The following is a 14,512-nucleotide window of genomic DNA, read 5'->3' on the forward strand; positions in this document are numbered from 1 at the left end:
AAAAAGTTCTGTCCTCTAGAGAGAAGCAAAGATAAGAAACATTCTAACTGTTTTGTTTTAATCTGAGACCTTGAGAACTGCCTTCATTTTACAAGCAGAGCAACAAAATCTTACTTTTTTGAAATGTGGGCAGACAGAAATAATCCCCCTACTGCCCTAGATACAATCATATAACCTTCAAGTTATTCGAAAAAGTCACTCTGTGAGTAATATAAAGATGAAATAAAGAGAACATACCTGGAAGTGATTTGTTCCAATTACTATGAATACATAGCAAATCAAACTAAAATTTAGTGAGAATAAACACTGACTATGCTCTAAATTTCTGTAATAAATTTGGATTAAGCACAACTGGAATAGCATATTTTATGCCATGATGTCTGGGGTACCAGGTAGAAGATAGGAAGGCTGGGGTCTGGAATCACCTGAAGGGTCCCTCATTCACTCAACAAGCAGGTGCTTCTGGGTCACAAGAAGAGCCACATTTACCCTCCCCATAGGCTTCTCCATGTGGCCTCTCCTTATGGGTTAGTTTGGGCTTATCTGAAGTTCCCAGAGTGACTGAAATAGTGAGCCAGGTGGATGTTGTATCCTTTGTCTGGCCTCGCCTCAGTAGACAGTATCACTCCTGTCACACTCTGTTGGTAGAGGAAGTCTCAAGCTCACCCACGTTCAGTGGAAGGAATGTAGGTACCATGCTTCAGCAGCAGGTGTGTCAACCACATCATCAGGGGAGTTTGTGGGATGGCATGTGTAAATTGATTAGTTGTCTTTGGAAGTATACAATCTGCCCAAGATTTAGGGGCTACCAAGACAATAAGCTATCAGATTTGCAGTCTTTGGCCTAAGAGGTAAATAAGAGATAAATGATAAATACTTCTGGGGGTGATTATCACTGATTTTAGGATCTTTGGGGAGGTTTCTAATCTGCAGACTATGAAAATGTTATTCTGGTAAAAGGTCTGTTTATATCTTAGGTTCACTGTCTCATTAGGACAGCATTTGTACTGTGTTGTTGGATGACAAGCTGCTCAGAAGAGCACAGGGAAGTGACATATGGTGGAGTTGCAGACAATTACTGAAGGCCCTTGAGAATTTACAGGCAGCACCTATAGAAGAGAAGAGAAACTTTTCTGTAAAGCTGTCCTCATTCCTAATCAGGGACTAATGAATCCTCTCACATCACTCTGTGATTAATTTCTATCTGTGGTATTTCCCTCTGGACATATACAAAGGGAATCGGGCAAAATTATACCCTTTCCCTCTGTGGATTTCCCCTGAAGGAAGTTCATCTCTCTGCCCATAAAAAGTCCATGGGTCCATTTTAAATGATTGGTGGCCAGATCCAGGTTAGAAGGCAAAAAGACTTGGAACCTCTAGATGAATACTAAGAGGGAAATGATTGAAATCTTTGGAGTGATGAAAACTTAGTACAAAGTGAATACAAATATATGGACCAAGTTCAAGGAGTTATTTGTCATGATTTCAAATGACAGCAGACATCAGGGAGATATTTTTGGGCTTTTCCCATACACAGGGCCATCAGAGGAAGGTCTAGGTTCCCTACTATGACCTCCTGAGCAAGGTGACACAAAGCAGGAAGAAAGATCTTTTGAAAATAAGGAGTGCTTAAGTCGTAAAATATTAACATTGATCTCAACTCCTAATGGAGTTTAAATGGGCCACTTAGTTCAGCTCAGGCTGAGCTTTATGGATTTATTTTATTTTATTTTAATCAGCCTTTAAATATTGGAGCCTTAGAATCCAAATGTTGGGATTTGGACATATGGGTGGCTGCCGAACCGTGGGCATCTGAGGGAATAGGGGGTGCAACAAGATCATTGCAGGGTCTAAACTGACTCATCAAAGGCTTGGAAACATTTTGCAGTCAAGGGGAAGTGAGAGAGCCAGGGGTAGAAATGTGAGTTTTGCTAGAAATCAGTAAGCTTATGAGGAAAGGATTTGGAAGGAGGTGACAGTAGGAGGTTGTGTTAGGAATGAAGAAGTCCAGTCCTGTTCTATTATAAATCAAGGAAAGAAAAGATGACCTGGGTGGGTATGGGACTTCTATTTTGAGGTGTGAGAGATAATGCAAAAGTTGGGTAGTTCAAACATTCAAACAGAATAATAATAACTTATGTAGTAGGGTGAGTCTCTGCCTTATGTGGCAGCGACATCTCACGCCCACTTTAACCTGTTCATCTCTCTTTCATGTTCAAGCAAGGTTACCCTTCCTTCTGTCTTCTTTATGGATAGGGCTGTGGAACCAGATGGAACCACTTAGGCTGTGGACAGAAGTGACATGTGATCCAAAGTGCTTAAGTACTGATGTGTGATCCTCCTGTTGTCTTTCCTGTGCTGTTGAAACCTGAGATACTCTGATGGCAGAGGAACCTGCTTAAGGGATCCTCCACTAGTCTGGATGCTGGAGTGAGGTCACAGGGATTCTATGCCTATGCTTCTACTGATGAGAAATGGACATATCCCACAAGCAAGAAACAACTGATTTACTAAGCTACTGATATTTTAAGGTGGTTTATTACCTCAGAATAACATAATATCCTAAATTGCATTACTCAGATGCACAAATACTGCACTCTAATTGTATTCAGGGTTTTAGCAATATATTAATACAGGGTACATAATTTATAGGAGTATTTTATGATAATTACCCAAAAAGCAATATGCAAAGTTGTGCAAGAGAGATTAACCACACACAAAAGGGCCATAGAATCCAGCTGAGGGTCTGGATCCCAGCAATGTCCCTTTCAAGTACAGCTAAAGGTTTAGAATCCAAAGCAGTGTCCTCCACAAGTGAAGCCAGTGGCCTAGAACCCACAGCAATGTCTCATGCTTGTCTGTATTAAGGATCTACACCTGGAAGGGACAAAGGCCAAAGGTGGAAACCAGAAAATCTATGCCAGTGGGATGAAGGATCTGTGCCACCAGGCTGAGGAATTCACATTGGAGCTAGGAAGTGATGCTAACGGTGAAGATCAGAGCTCCCTGACAAAAAACAGCAGCAATTTCCAGTGACAGCAAGGCCTGAGTTCCTCCTCTGATGAGAACAGTCTAGTTCACATAAGGAAAACCATCCACATTAAGCTTCTCCCAGAAAATCAAGCCAAGATCTTCGCCTCCAGTTTTTTTTGATGGATATTGGCAACAGTCCTCAGGTGGCTCTTCCATGCCCAGACCATGGTGATTCAGTTCAGCTAGTCACTGTAAATGGACCATTAATTGATCCACCACAAAAATGTTCTACAATCCATTGCATTTTATTATCAAATCTTTACCTGTTGGAAGCAGACAAAGGAAACTAAAATATGTCAAATAATGGTAAGTCTCATATAAGTTGTATCTATTATATATTCATTTATATGTTGAAGCTCTCCAAATTTCTTTGACAGCCAATGAAGTATCCAGTATAAAAAGTAGCTTATTTGTCCTTGTGGCAGAAGGTAGGAGAGGGATAAGCCCTTCTGGATATCTGGATGCCCTTTTGCCTTCAAATGCAATACTTTATGGTGAGGACTTCTGATGACCATCCTCTCTACATTCATTCTTGCCCTATCAGTCTTTGGCTCTCAGGTCTTGTCTAAGCTCCTTCAGCATCCTTGCCCATGATGTTCACCTCATTACCAAAACTCTATCATGGAGCTTCATTTCCACAGAGGCACCATGAAGGTTTGCTAGTCTTTACTTTCAGACGTCATTTTGGTCCTATTACACTGGCCTAGAGGCATATCTGAACCACCTTTTTACTGTCTCCTCTTTGTCTGTCTTGTTGCTGTCCACATCCACTGCCTGACCTAGGGGCTAGAGAGATAGGAATGCTGAGACTCTTGAGGCTAAACAAACCCTTTCTCCTATAAGTCTTCATTCTTAGTCTTTTTTTTTTCCTACCCTCAAATAGGGTATGAATGCCTTTTCTGTCCAGTGGGATTTTCTGTAAGTTATTACCTTCTTCTTGATATCAGTAGACACCTTTGTTCTAAGTGGACTTGCTTCTTTCCCCAGGACATTAAGCCTGATGGCATAGCCTGAATGGTGAACATGACTGATAGACAGAATACATTTTTAAAAATATCCAGGTTGATATTGAGTGATTTCTTGATAGCAGCCATTCTTTGTGGGGTGAGGTGGAATCTCAGTGTTGTTTTCATCTGCATCTCTCGAATGACCAGTGACGTGGAACATTTTTTCATATATTTACTTGCTGCTTTTACTTCTTTGTCTGAGAAATGTCTGTTCATTTCAGATCCCCATTTTTGAATCAGGTCCTTATATTGGGGGGGGCTGATAGTTTTCAGTTCTTTATATATTCTAGATAATAGTTCTTTGAAGAGCAGCTGGTAAAAAGTTTTTCCCACATTGTAGGTGGTCTCTTAGTTCTGTTGATGGTTTCTTTTGAAGTGCAGAAGCTTTTTAATATGATGAGATCCCAGTTGTTGATTCTTTCTGCTAGTTCCTGTGATACTGAGGATTTGTTCATAAAGTCTTTTCCTATGCAACCACTATGGAAATCAATATGGAGATACCTCAAAGAGCTGGACTAGAGGTTCCATTTGACCCAGCCATCCCTCTGTTGGGTATCTTTACAAATGAATTAAAAGAATAGTACCAGAGTGATATATGCACACCCATGTTTATGGCGACACAGTTTGTAACAGCTAAAATTTGGAAGCAGCCCATTTGCCCATCAGTTGGAGATTGGATAAAGAAGATGTGGTTTTTCTATAAAATGGAATACTATTTAGTCATAAACAAAGAGAAATTAGATTCATTCATAGGAAAATGGATACATATTGAGGATATACTCCTTAATGAAATAAATAAGTCACACATGTGTAAATACCAAATAATTTCTCTGGTGTGAATAAACTACAATAGTATGTAAGATCCTAATGAAATAACTGACATTGTGAAATGGGAAGAAAAGGGCTAAAGGTGTAGGGAAAGTGGGAAGGGTAGGAGAAAGGTAATAAGAGGAAGAAAAAAAAGGAGAAAATGAAAAAATGGAAATAAATTGTTTATAAATGGGTAGGGGAGGAGGGGATGAAGGGAGGGCAGGGACAGGAAAAAATGAGAACCAAGACTTGTCATGTAAAGGTAAAAGATCCCAATAATGTATGTAACTGTACTGTATACTAAAAGTGGTACTAAAATGTACCAGTAAACTCAATGAAGAAAAAAAAAAAAACCCAGGTTGACATTTTCAAGATAATGACATAAGCATTTATCAAATGTTTTCTCCCTGAAAATTTGGAAACCTAGTCTGAAGTTACTGATATTTTATGGCCTCCTTGGAGAAATTAGTGGCACTTATTGTGTGATAAGCCCATTGAGGAATGAGGAAATTCCTGAGGTATGATCTCACATTAGGAGGTCAACCATGAGAGCTTGTGGATAGCTATATATAAAATATTTATCTAAAGCCAAATAAACTCAGTATTTAACCTCAAATTTCCATGTAAGTCCTATGGGAAACCCAGTTCCTTCTCTTCAGCTCACTAGCTATCTTGTTTTCCTGAACACCATATCCTAACTTCCTCTAGGGTCACACTCACATAGTCATTTGCTTCTTTTAAGACTAGCAAGGAGTAAATGAATAAAACCTAGGACTTTAACTTTCTCCTTTTTAAGAACTTTCTTTTTGTCACATCTTTGGTTTATACATTAAGGCCTCATATGGATTTTTTTGTTATTTTATACTGAGTATATTGATTTTTATAACTCATTGATGGGTAGTGCCCATAAATATGATATCCAGGGATTATTTTAAATCAAATTCCGGGTAATCTTGCTGCTTTTAAGCTTGACAATTATCTGAGTTTGTAATTTTTAGTTGCTCTTTATAAAAAATAACTACATAAAATCTCATTAATTATTTTTTAATTTTTCTGCTGAATATTTTTAGCCATGGATGATTTTGTATAGTTGAATTTAAGATAACCTCTCTTTCAACTTTCCACCAAACAATCAAATCATAATTTAGGAATATGCCACCTGTCTTCCTTACATTCAGATGCTGAAAGTTTGTGCTAAATGAGAGCTACTACATTCCTCTCTTGTGGCAAGGATGATACAGAGGAAGCTCTCTGCCTCTAGTTAATACAGAATGAGAGCATATTTGTAAGCAAATACATGGCATTTTAAACAAAAGATGCATTTCTGAAAGTTCCCTTGGAAGTGAATCTATATTGGACAATATATTAGTTACTTTTCTCATTGCTGAGACAAAATACCCAATGCCAAAGTTAAAGAAGGAAATTGGGTGGGCCAATGAGTACCAGCAAGCCATGAGAGGAGCCTGCCAGCACCCCAGCCTTCATTGAGTGGACTAGTTAGGACCGGCCAGCAGTGCAGGGAGCCCACCAACACCCCAGCCTTCATCAAGCTGAGAGGTGAGGTCAGGCCAGCTGCGTGGGTGCCTCTGCAACATACCTCCCCCGCTCACCATCGGGCCTCCTCATTGTGACAGTTCCTGGATCCACACTGCAGAGGCACAGGTGGTCATAAAGGCCATTTTACTGAGCTCCAGAAGATAGAATGGAAGTGAACAACTGCAATAAATGCATATCAAACCTTTGTAATTGGTAAGTTGGAGGGAATCACCATCTTCCATCAGAACCTTGATTATCTTCAGGGTAAGGGCAGTGGGAACCTGTAGTAGAACCTTGTAGAGTTCAACCCTGTAGGAGGTCAGGGAGCTCAACTTGGGCCTTGTAGCCTGAATTTAGCCCGAATCTTAGTGGTCTGCAATCAGTTAGCTGAGACTAATTGACTTAGTTCTGCACATTGCTGCTCACATTGCTTATTATGACAGCAGAGATATATCCTGAAAGAGGCTCTTCAAAATTTTTCTTCTTTCTTTTTCTCATCCGATTATGCAAATTCTTTCTTTTTTCTGTCTTTTTTCCCCCACTTAGTCTCTTGCTCCCCCATATTATTTTTCATCTCCCTTTTGGTTCCTATTCCTGCCTAATTTGGATTTCTTCTTTTTTGTCTCTTTTCTTTTCTTTCCTTCTCTCTTTTTCCTTCACTCATGTGTCAGTAGTTTCAAAGGAAAGTTGAGTCCCTATTACTATTAAGTTGTTCTATTCTTGTCTTGGTTCTTGCACTCTATCTTTTCTTCTTGTCTTCAACAGTTTCCTAGAGTTTGCGTAATCATCCTGTGTCCTCTGGCTTCACTTGAAACCTTGTCCTATTCATCTACCTATCCATTTCTCTTCTCCTAACTCCTTCTAAGTCCCCACCCAGAAGGGTAAAGTTGCTATAATGAAGAGTTTATTCACTATAAACATATTTTTGTCTGGTACTCAATTTTTATTTAATTCACATGGTTTAAAGGTAATAGATTAATAACTACCACAAATGGTGTATTTCTAAACTGTGCTTAATACTGTTGTGTTGCTGACTGTATCAATTAGGCTAAAGGGTTGTGATTGATTTAATGAGTTGTCCTTTCTGATATTATGAAAGTGAGAGTGTCTATGAGTCATTAGAGACTCAAACCCTAAAGAGCAGCTATATCAGGAAGATCAGAGAACTAACCCAGGAATTAAACCAAGGACAGCCAACAACACAAATAAAAATGAGAAAACAATTAAGCAAGACAGAAAAACAGACTTCTAGTTCACCAATGGCAAATTCTAGGGTAAATGAGGTGGAAGAACCTGACAATCAACCACCAGGACACCCTGAACTCATAGCACAAGAAGTAACAAAACTGATCAATCAGGCTCTAGAAAAATTCAAAACAGAAATAATTTCTCAGAAAACTACAGAGATGGTAGCACAATGAAAGGCATGATTAGAGACTCTAGAACAGAAACTAACCAAAAAAAAAAAAAAAAATTGAGCTCAGGAACAAGCTCAGGAACATGATAGAAGCTATGAATGACCAGCATAGGAAAGAAATGGAAACCATGAGTGTCAAACATAGGGAAGAAATGGAATCCATGAAACAGATTCAAATAGATATCCAGGAAATTTAAAAACTATTGACAGTATTTGCAGCAGGATAAATAAATGTGAAGATAGAATTTCAAATATAGAAGATAGGATTGCAGTGAATGTTAAAAGAGAGAAATTCTTAAAAACAATATGGGATCATGAGAAATTGATCCAGCAACTCCTAGACGATGCAAAGAAGACTAACATAAGACTGGTAGGAATCTATGAAGTAGCAGTTCACAAAATTAATGACAGAAAACTTCCCAAACAGAGAGGAAGAATTTGACATCCCGATAAGTGAGGCATATAGCATGCCAACTAGCCATGATTAAAAAAAAATTTACACCTAGACATATAATAATCAAAATCCCAGAAACCCAACAGATGAACAGAATTCTACAAGCAGTTAGAGAAAAGAAACGAACAACATGCAAAGGAAAGCCCATCAGAATCACAGTAGACTTTTCAATACAAGCCCTCAGGTCAAGGAGAGCCTGGAGTGAGGTATTTCAATGCCTAAGACAAAACAACCCCCAATCTGGAATAATGTATCCTTGAAAGCTATCTTTCAAAATTGATGGCAAAATAAGATACTTCCATAACAAAGAACACTTGAGACACTTCATGAATACCAAACCAGGACTATAAACAATTCTAAACAATATCCTAGAAAAATACAATGAAGGTCACAACACTATGAAGCCCAACAAAGCAAATCAATTAGGCAAGGTGAGAAACTAAAGGGAGAGGGGAAAAATTAAAAAGAGTCAACAAAAGGACAATAACATAACAATAACAAGTAAGTACATATCAATGTCAATTCACCAATCAAGAGAAATAGACTGGCAGAATGGATTAAGAAGCAAAATCCAACAATATGTTGTATACAAGAAACACACCTAGTGCAAAAAGAAGCCCATAGACTGAAAGTGAAAGGATGGAAAACAGTTCTCCATGTGACAGGAGTCCAGAAAAAAAGCAGGGGTAGCAATCTTATTCGCAGACAAAGTAAATTTCAAACCAAAACTGATTCAGAGAGACAAAGAAGGTCACTACATCCTTGTGAAGGGAATAATTCAAGAGGAAGAGATAACAATCATAAATATATATGCACCAAATATTAATGCCCCCAACTATATAAAATAAATGGTAAGGGACAAGAAAAACTACACAAGCACAAATATAATTGTAGCAGGGGACCTAAATACCCCACTATCACAAATAGACAGATCATCTAGACAAAAAAATCAGCAATGAAATACTAGAACTGAACCAAGCTTTTGAACATATGGACTTAATAGATGGCTATAGAGTGCTCCACCCCACAAAATCAGAATATACATTCTTTTCAATTGCAAATGGGTCATTCTCCAAACTAGACCACATGCTAGCTCATAAAACAGGTTTAAATAAATGCAAAGGAATCAAAGTTATCCCATATATATTATCAGATCATAGTGCAATTAAACTGGAGATCAATAGCATAAGAAACCAGAAGAACTTCACAAACACATGGAAATTGAACAACACTCTCCTGAACAACCAATGGGTAACAGAGGAAATTAAAGAAGAAATTAGTCAGTTTTTTCAAATAAATGATAATGCCAATACAACATGTGGGAATCTATGGGATAGAAAGAATGCAGTTCTGTGTGGAAAATTCATAGCAGTGAATGCCCACACTAGGAAAACAGAGCAAGCTCAAATAAACAACTTAATGATGAACATTAGGCTCTTATAAAAAGAAGAGCAAGAAAAACCCAAAACTCATACAAGGGAGGAAATTATAAAGATTAGAGCAGAAATCAATGCAATGGAAACTAAGAAAATGATTTTTAAAAATCAATGAATCAAAAAGTTTGTTTTTCAAAACAATAAATAAAATTGATAAATCCTTAGCCAACCTTCTAAAAAAAAAAGGAAAGAAAAGACTTAGATCCATACAATTGGGGAAAAAAAGGTGAAATCACAACAGATACAGCAGAAATCCAGAGGATCAACAATACCTATTTCAAGAGCCTATACTCTAATAAAATGGAAAACACAGAAGAAATGGACAGATTTCTTGATATTTATAAATTACCAAAGTTGAACAAAGAAGATATAAAAATTCTAAACATGCCAAGTACAATCAGTGATATTAAAAATGTAATTAAAAGTATACCAACTAAGAAAAGCCCAGGTCCTGATGATTTAAAGGCTGAATTCTACAAGACATTTAGAGAAGAACTACTGCCACTACTCTAAACTTTTCAATGAGATTGAAAAGGAAGCAATACTTCCAAATTTATTCCTGGAAGCAAGAGTTACTTTGATTACAAAACCAGGGAAAGACCCAAACAAAAAAGAGAACTACAGGTCAATATCCATCATGAACATAGATGTAAAAATCATTAGTAAGATACTGGCAAACAGAATACAGAGGGTCATCAAGAAGATCATACACCCTGACCAAGTTGGATTTAGTCTACAGATGCAAGGATGGTTCAACATACATAAATCAATAAATGTAATACACTATATTAATAGAGTCAAGGGCAAAAAAACATGCAATCATCTCAATAGGTGCAGAAAATGCATGTGACAAAATTCAACACCCATTCATAATAAAAACTCTGCAAAAAATTGGAATGGATGGTCTTTATCTCAACTTGATAAAGGCTATCTATGAAAAACCAACATCATATTAAATGGCCAAAACCTGAAAATCTCCATGTCAAATATGGAACAAGACAAGGATGCCCACTATCACCACTACTGTTCAAGATAGTTCTGGAAATATTAGCCACAGGAATTAGACAAGAGAAAGAAATAAAACTAATAAAGATAGGGAAGGAAGAAGTTAAACTGTCATTATTTGCTGACAATATGATACTGTGTACATAGAAGGCCCCCAAAATTCCACCAAAAGACTTCTAGACTTAATTGAAACTTTCAGGAGAGTACCTGGATACAAGGTAAACACTTAAAAATCAATAGCCTTCTTTTACACAAATAACAGACTCACTGAGAGAGAAATTAGGGAAAGAATCACAATCACAATAGCATCCCAAAAAAGAGCAGCTTGCAAGGCAGGCGGCAAAACCACTGAGCTAAATCTCCGGCCCCTAGATGACATCCTGATGAGTATTTTAATGATTGATTATGGAGAAGGAATATATTTTCCTTCCCAAGAAGATACAATCCTATCAGAATCTCAAAAGGATAGACACACTACAAGTGAGTTGTTGTGGGGGGGGGTCCTCTAAAATATTTCCATCCGCCAGAGTTGCTATAGTTAGTTTCTACTCACTTGATAAATGTTTCAAATGATTTCATCCTATCATTGCTCACTTCTTAGTAATTGGTAGTACCATTTGGTTCTGGGTTCTTTATATTTTTGCCAGAACAGGCAAAAAATCAGAGAAAATCTAGAATCACCTCATATTTCATGGTTACATAATGTGGGTGGTTATCTCTCATGGAATCCCTTCAACCTTTTGTTCAACTTAGATCACTCCATCTCCTTTGCTGAATCACTATATATTCTTTGCTGAATCATAAGAACCATGATTGCATACATATACCTTTTTGAAATTATTCAGAAAAATACCAGTTGGATAAAGAGTTTTTATAAATGGTTGCTAATTATGAGGATGTTGGGTTGCAGCAATAAAAAGCCAAGTCACTGTGAATAAGGTAAAGATAGTATGATGCCTCATAAAATTTAAAAGCAAGAATGGAAGTGAACAATCAATGTCCTACAGGCTTCTCTTTTCACTTTTTCCTTCTGCATGTCTTTATTTTTCTATGTACTTTTTTTCTCCTCTCTCAACTGGTATAATCTATTTCTATAAGAGGAAAACATGAATAATGACAAGACCTATGCAAATTTTTAGTGGCAGTTTAAGGCACCTGGAAAGGTCTCAGCTTGTTTTCAGATACAATTCTTTGGTGAAGGAAGGTTCTTCAGTGACCAATTTGGATAAGTTGTTCTCTCTGACCAATTTGATGGCCAAGATAGATTCTAAGAGGTAATCAACTCACATGTCATCCCCTGGACAAATTGACTGAAGCCAGCCATGTTTTGTGCAAGATGGTTGGGCCACAAGATACCATGTTAAGAGTGTGACAGAAGATAGGAGTAGTGATTTACATAACAAATTAGAGGAGGAGTGGAGGTGGCTCTATGTAATTAAAGCAATAATTGTTCATCTTTGTTCTAGAGGAATCTGATTTTTAGAGCCCATTAAATAAATTTCACATAAAATATAAAATGATAATGGGATATTAAATAATGTTTTTTAAGAAAATAGAATGTTTAAAAATATCTAGTTTCATAAAGTACTGCATGGATGAAGATAATGTAACAATTCACAAAAATACAGTGTTGATAAAGATGTACACCTATTGGAATGTTGACAGCAATGAAAAGGAAATATCAAATCATTACAATTTGCTTTCATTTCCCAAGCTACTCAAATGCTCCTTTAATTAAATGTGTATTCAGTTCAGTTTTAGCTGTTTGTGGTTATTGTTTTTCTATCTCAAAATGTTAATTTATCATATCAAATGACATTTAAAAATTTGAGTGTCTTTTTAAAAATTTTATTTTTATTGGGACATGTTTGCAGTATATAATGTTACATTTCTTGTGGGGAGTTGGTGAATGTATGTAGCACACGTCAATTCTGTTTTTTTTTTTAAATATGGGGAGTTGGTGAATGTATGTAGCACACGTCAATTCTGTTTTTTTTTTTAAAATCACATCCTCTTCCTTCCTTCCCTGTACCTCTCCATCTCTTGTTTCCCTCCACTTTTGCAAAATATCTATCCCCTTATTTCCTATTATCTATCATGTATCTTGCTCTTTATTTATATTCTGGGTTTCTTATATGAGAGAACCCATATGATATTTAAACTTGTGTGGTTGATTCAATTCACTTACTATATGGTCTTGAATTGCATCCAACTTCCTTCAAATGACTCATTTATCCATCTGTATAGTAGAATAGTATCTCATTGCATATAAATACCACATTTTATTTATCATTTCATGTGATGATGGACATATATAACACTTGAAACATTTAGCTATTATTAATTGTTCTGCTATAAATGTGTGTATGCAAATACACTGCAATATGATATCTAACTCTTTCAGGAAGATACCTAGAAGGAGAAGAGCTGGGTTGAATGGAATTTCTAGTTTTGGTTGTTTGAGGAATATCCATGCTGATTTCTATAGTGGTTGTATTAGTTTACATTCCCAACAATGATGATTTAGGTTTCCCTTTTCCATGCAGCCTTGCCAGCATTTGTTATTATCTAAGATTTTTTTGATAGTCATTCTTTCTGGTTTAAATGGAATCTCAGTTTTGTTTTGATTTGCATTTCTCTAATGGCCAAATATGCTGAATATTTTTATATGCTTACTAACACGTATTTCTTCAGCTCAAAAATGTCTATCCTATTCAGTTGCCCATCTTTTGAGTGGGTCTTTCATTTTGTTAAATATAAGTTTTTGAGTTCTTTATATATTCCAGGTATTAGTTCTCTTTTGACAAATAGCTGGAAAACTTTTTAGTCATTCTGTAGGTTGCCTTTTCACTGTATTGGTTGTTTTCTTCACTTTAATGAAGTCTTTTAATTAATATAATCCCATTTGTTGATTCTTGATGTTATTTCTTCTGTCTTTGGGGTTCAGAAAGTCCTTACCTAAGCCTATGTCTTCAAGAGTTTTACCTTGTAGTAGACTTTTTTCTATTCTAACATTTAAATTTTTGATCCATTTTTATTTTTGTTTAGTCCACAGTGAGAGATACGAGTCTAGATTTAATCTTATGCCAGTTTTCTTAGAACTATTTATTGAAGTGGTTATCTTTCTTGGAGCATTTGTTTTGGCCCCCTTTGTCAAAGATCAGGTAGCTAAATGTTTCTGAGTTTGTTTCTGCATCCTCTATTCTGTTCTATTGATCCATGTCTGTTTTTGTGCTAGTAAGTTGACCCTTGACTTATGAACTCAGTTAATTTATGATGGCTGATTGTAGCTCATGTTGGTCAATTAAAGGCTCAGGTGTGTCTACACAGCCTTCAAAGCCTCTCTCCTATATAATTTTAGGCCACATTTTTTTCCAGGCAGATCTCAGTGTCTTTAGAGAGACACTGCCCTGGGGTTTCTCAATGAACCCCACACAGGAAAGGATGATGTAATGTTACTTCCAAAACTCTTTAAGGTTAAATCTGTTCCTGAGACCATCTGGAAGCACAAGCAGCCAGCATTTGGGTCATAACTCAAGACTTTGATCATAAGTTAAAACTAAAATTCCAGTTGTAACCTAAGTTGTTCATATGTCAAGGTGGTCATAACTCAAGCATCCATTTTACCACTATGTTTTTCTCACTTTAGCTTTGCAAAATATCTTGATATTTGGGATTCTGATGCCTCTTGCTTTGCTCTTGTTACTAGGATTGCTTTTTCTATTCTGGGTCTCTTCTTGTTCAATATAAATCTTAAGATTATTTTCTCTAGTTCTGTGAAAAATGCTATTGGCAGTTTGATTGGAACTGCATT

Source organism: Fukomys damarensis, unplaced genomic scaffold (genome assembly GCF_012274545.1).
Source record: "Fukomys damarensis isolate Sample0158 unplaced genomic scaffold, DMR_v1.0_HiC HiC_scaffold_37, whole genome shotgun sequence".
In the NCBI taxonomy this organism is placed as follows: Eukaryota; Metazoa; Chordata; class Mammalia; order Rodentia; family Bathyergidae; genus Fukomys; species Fukomys damarensis.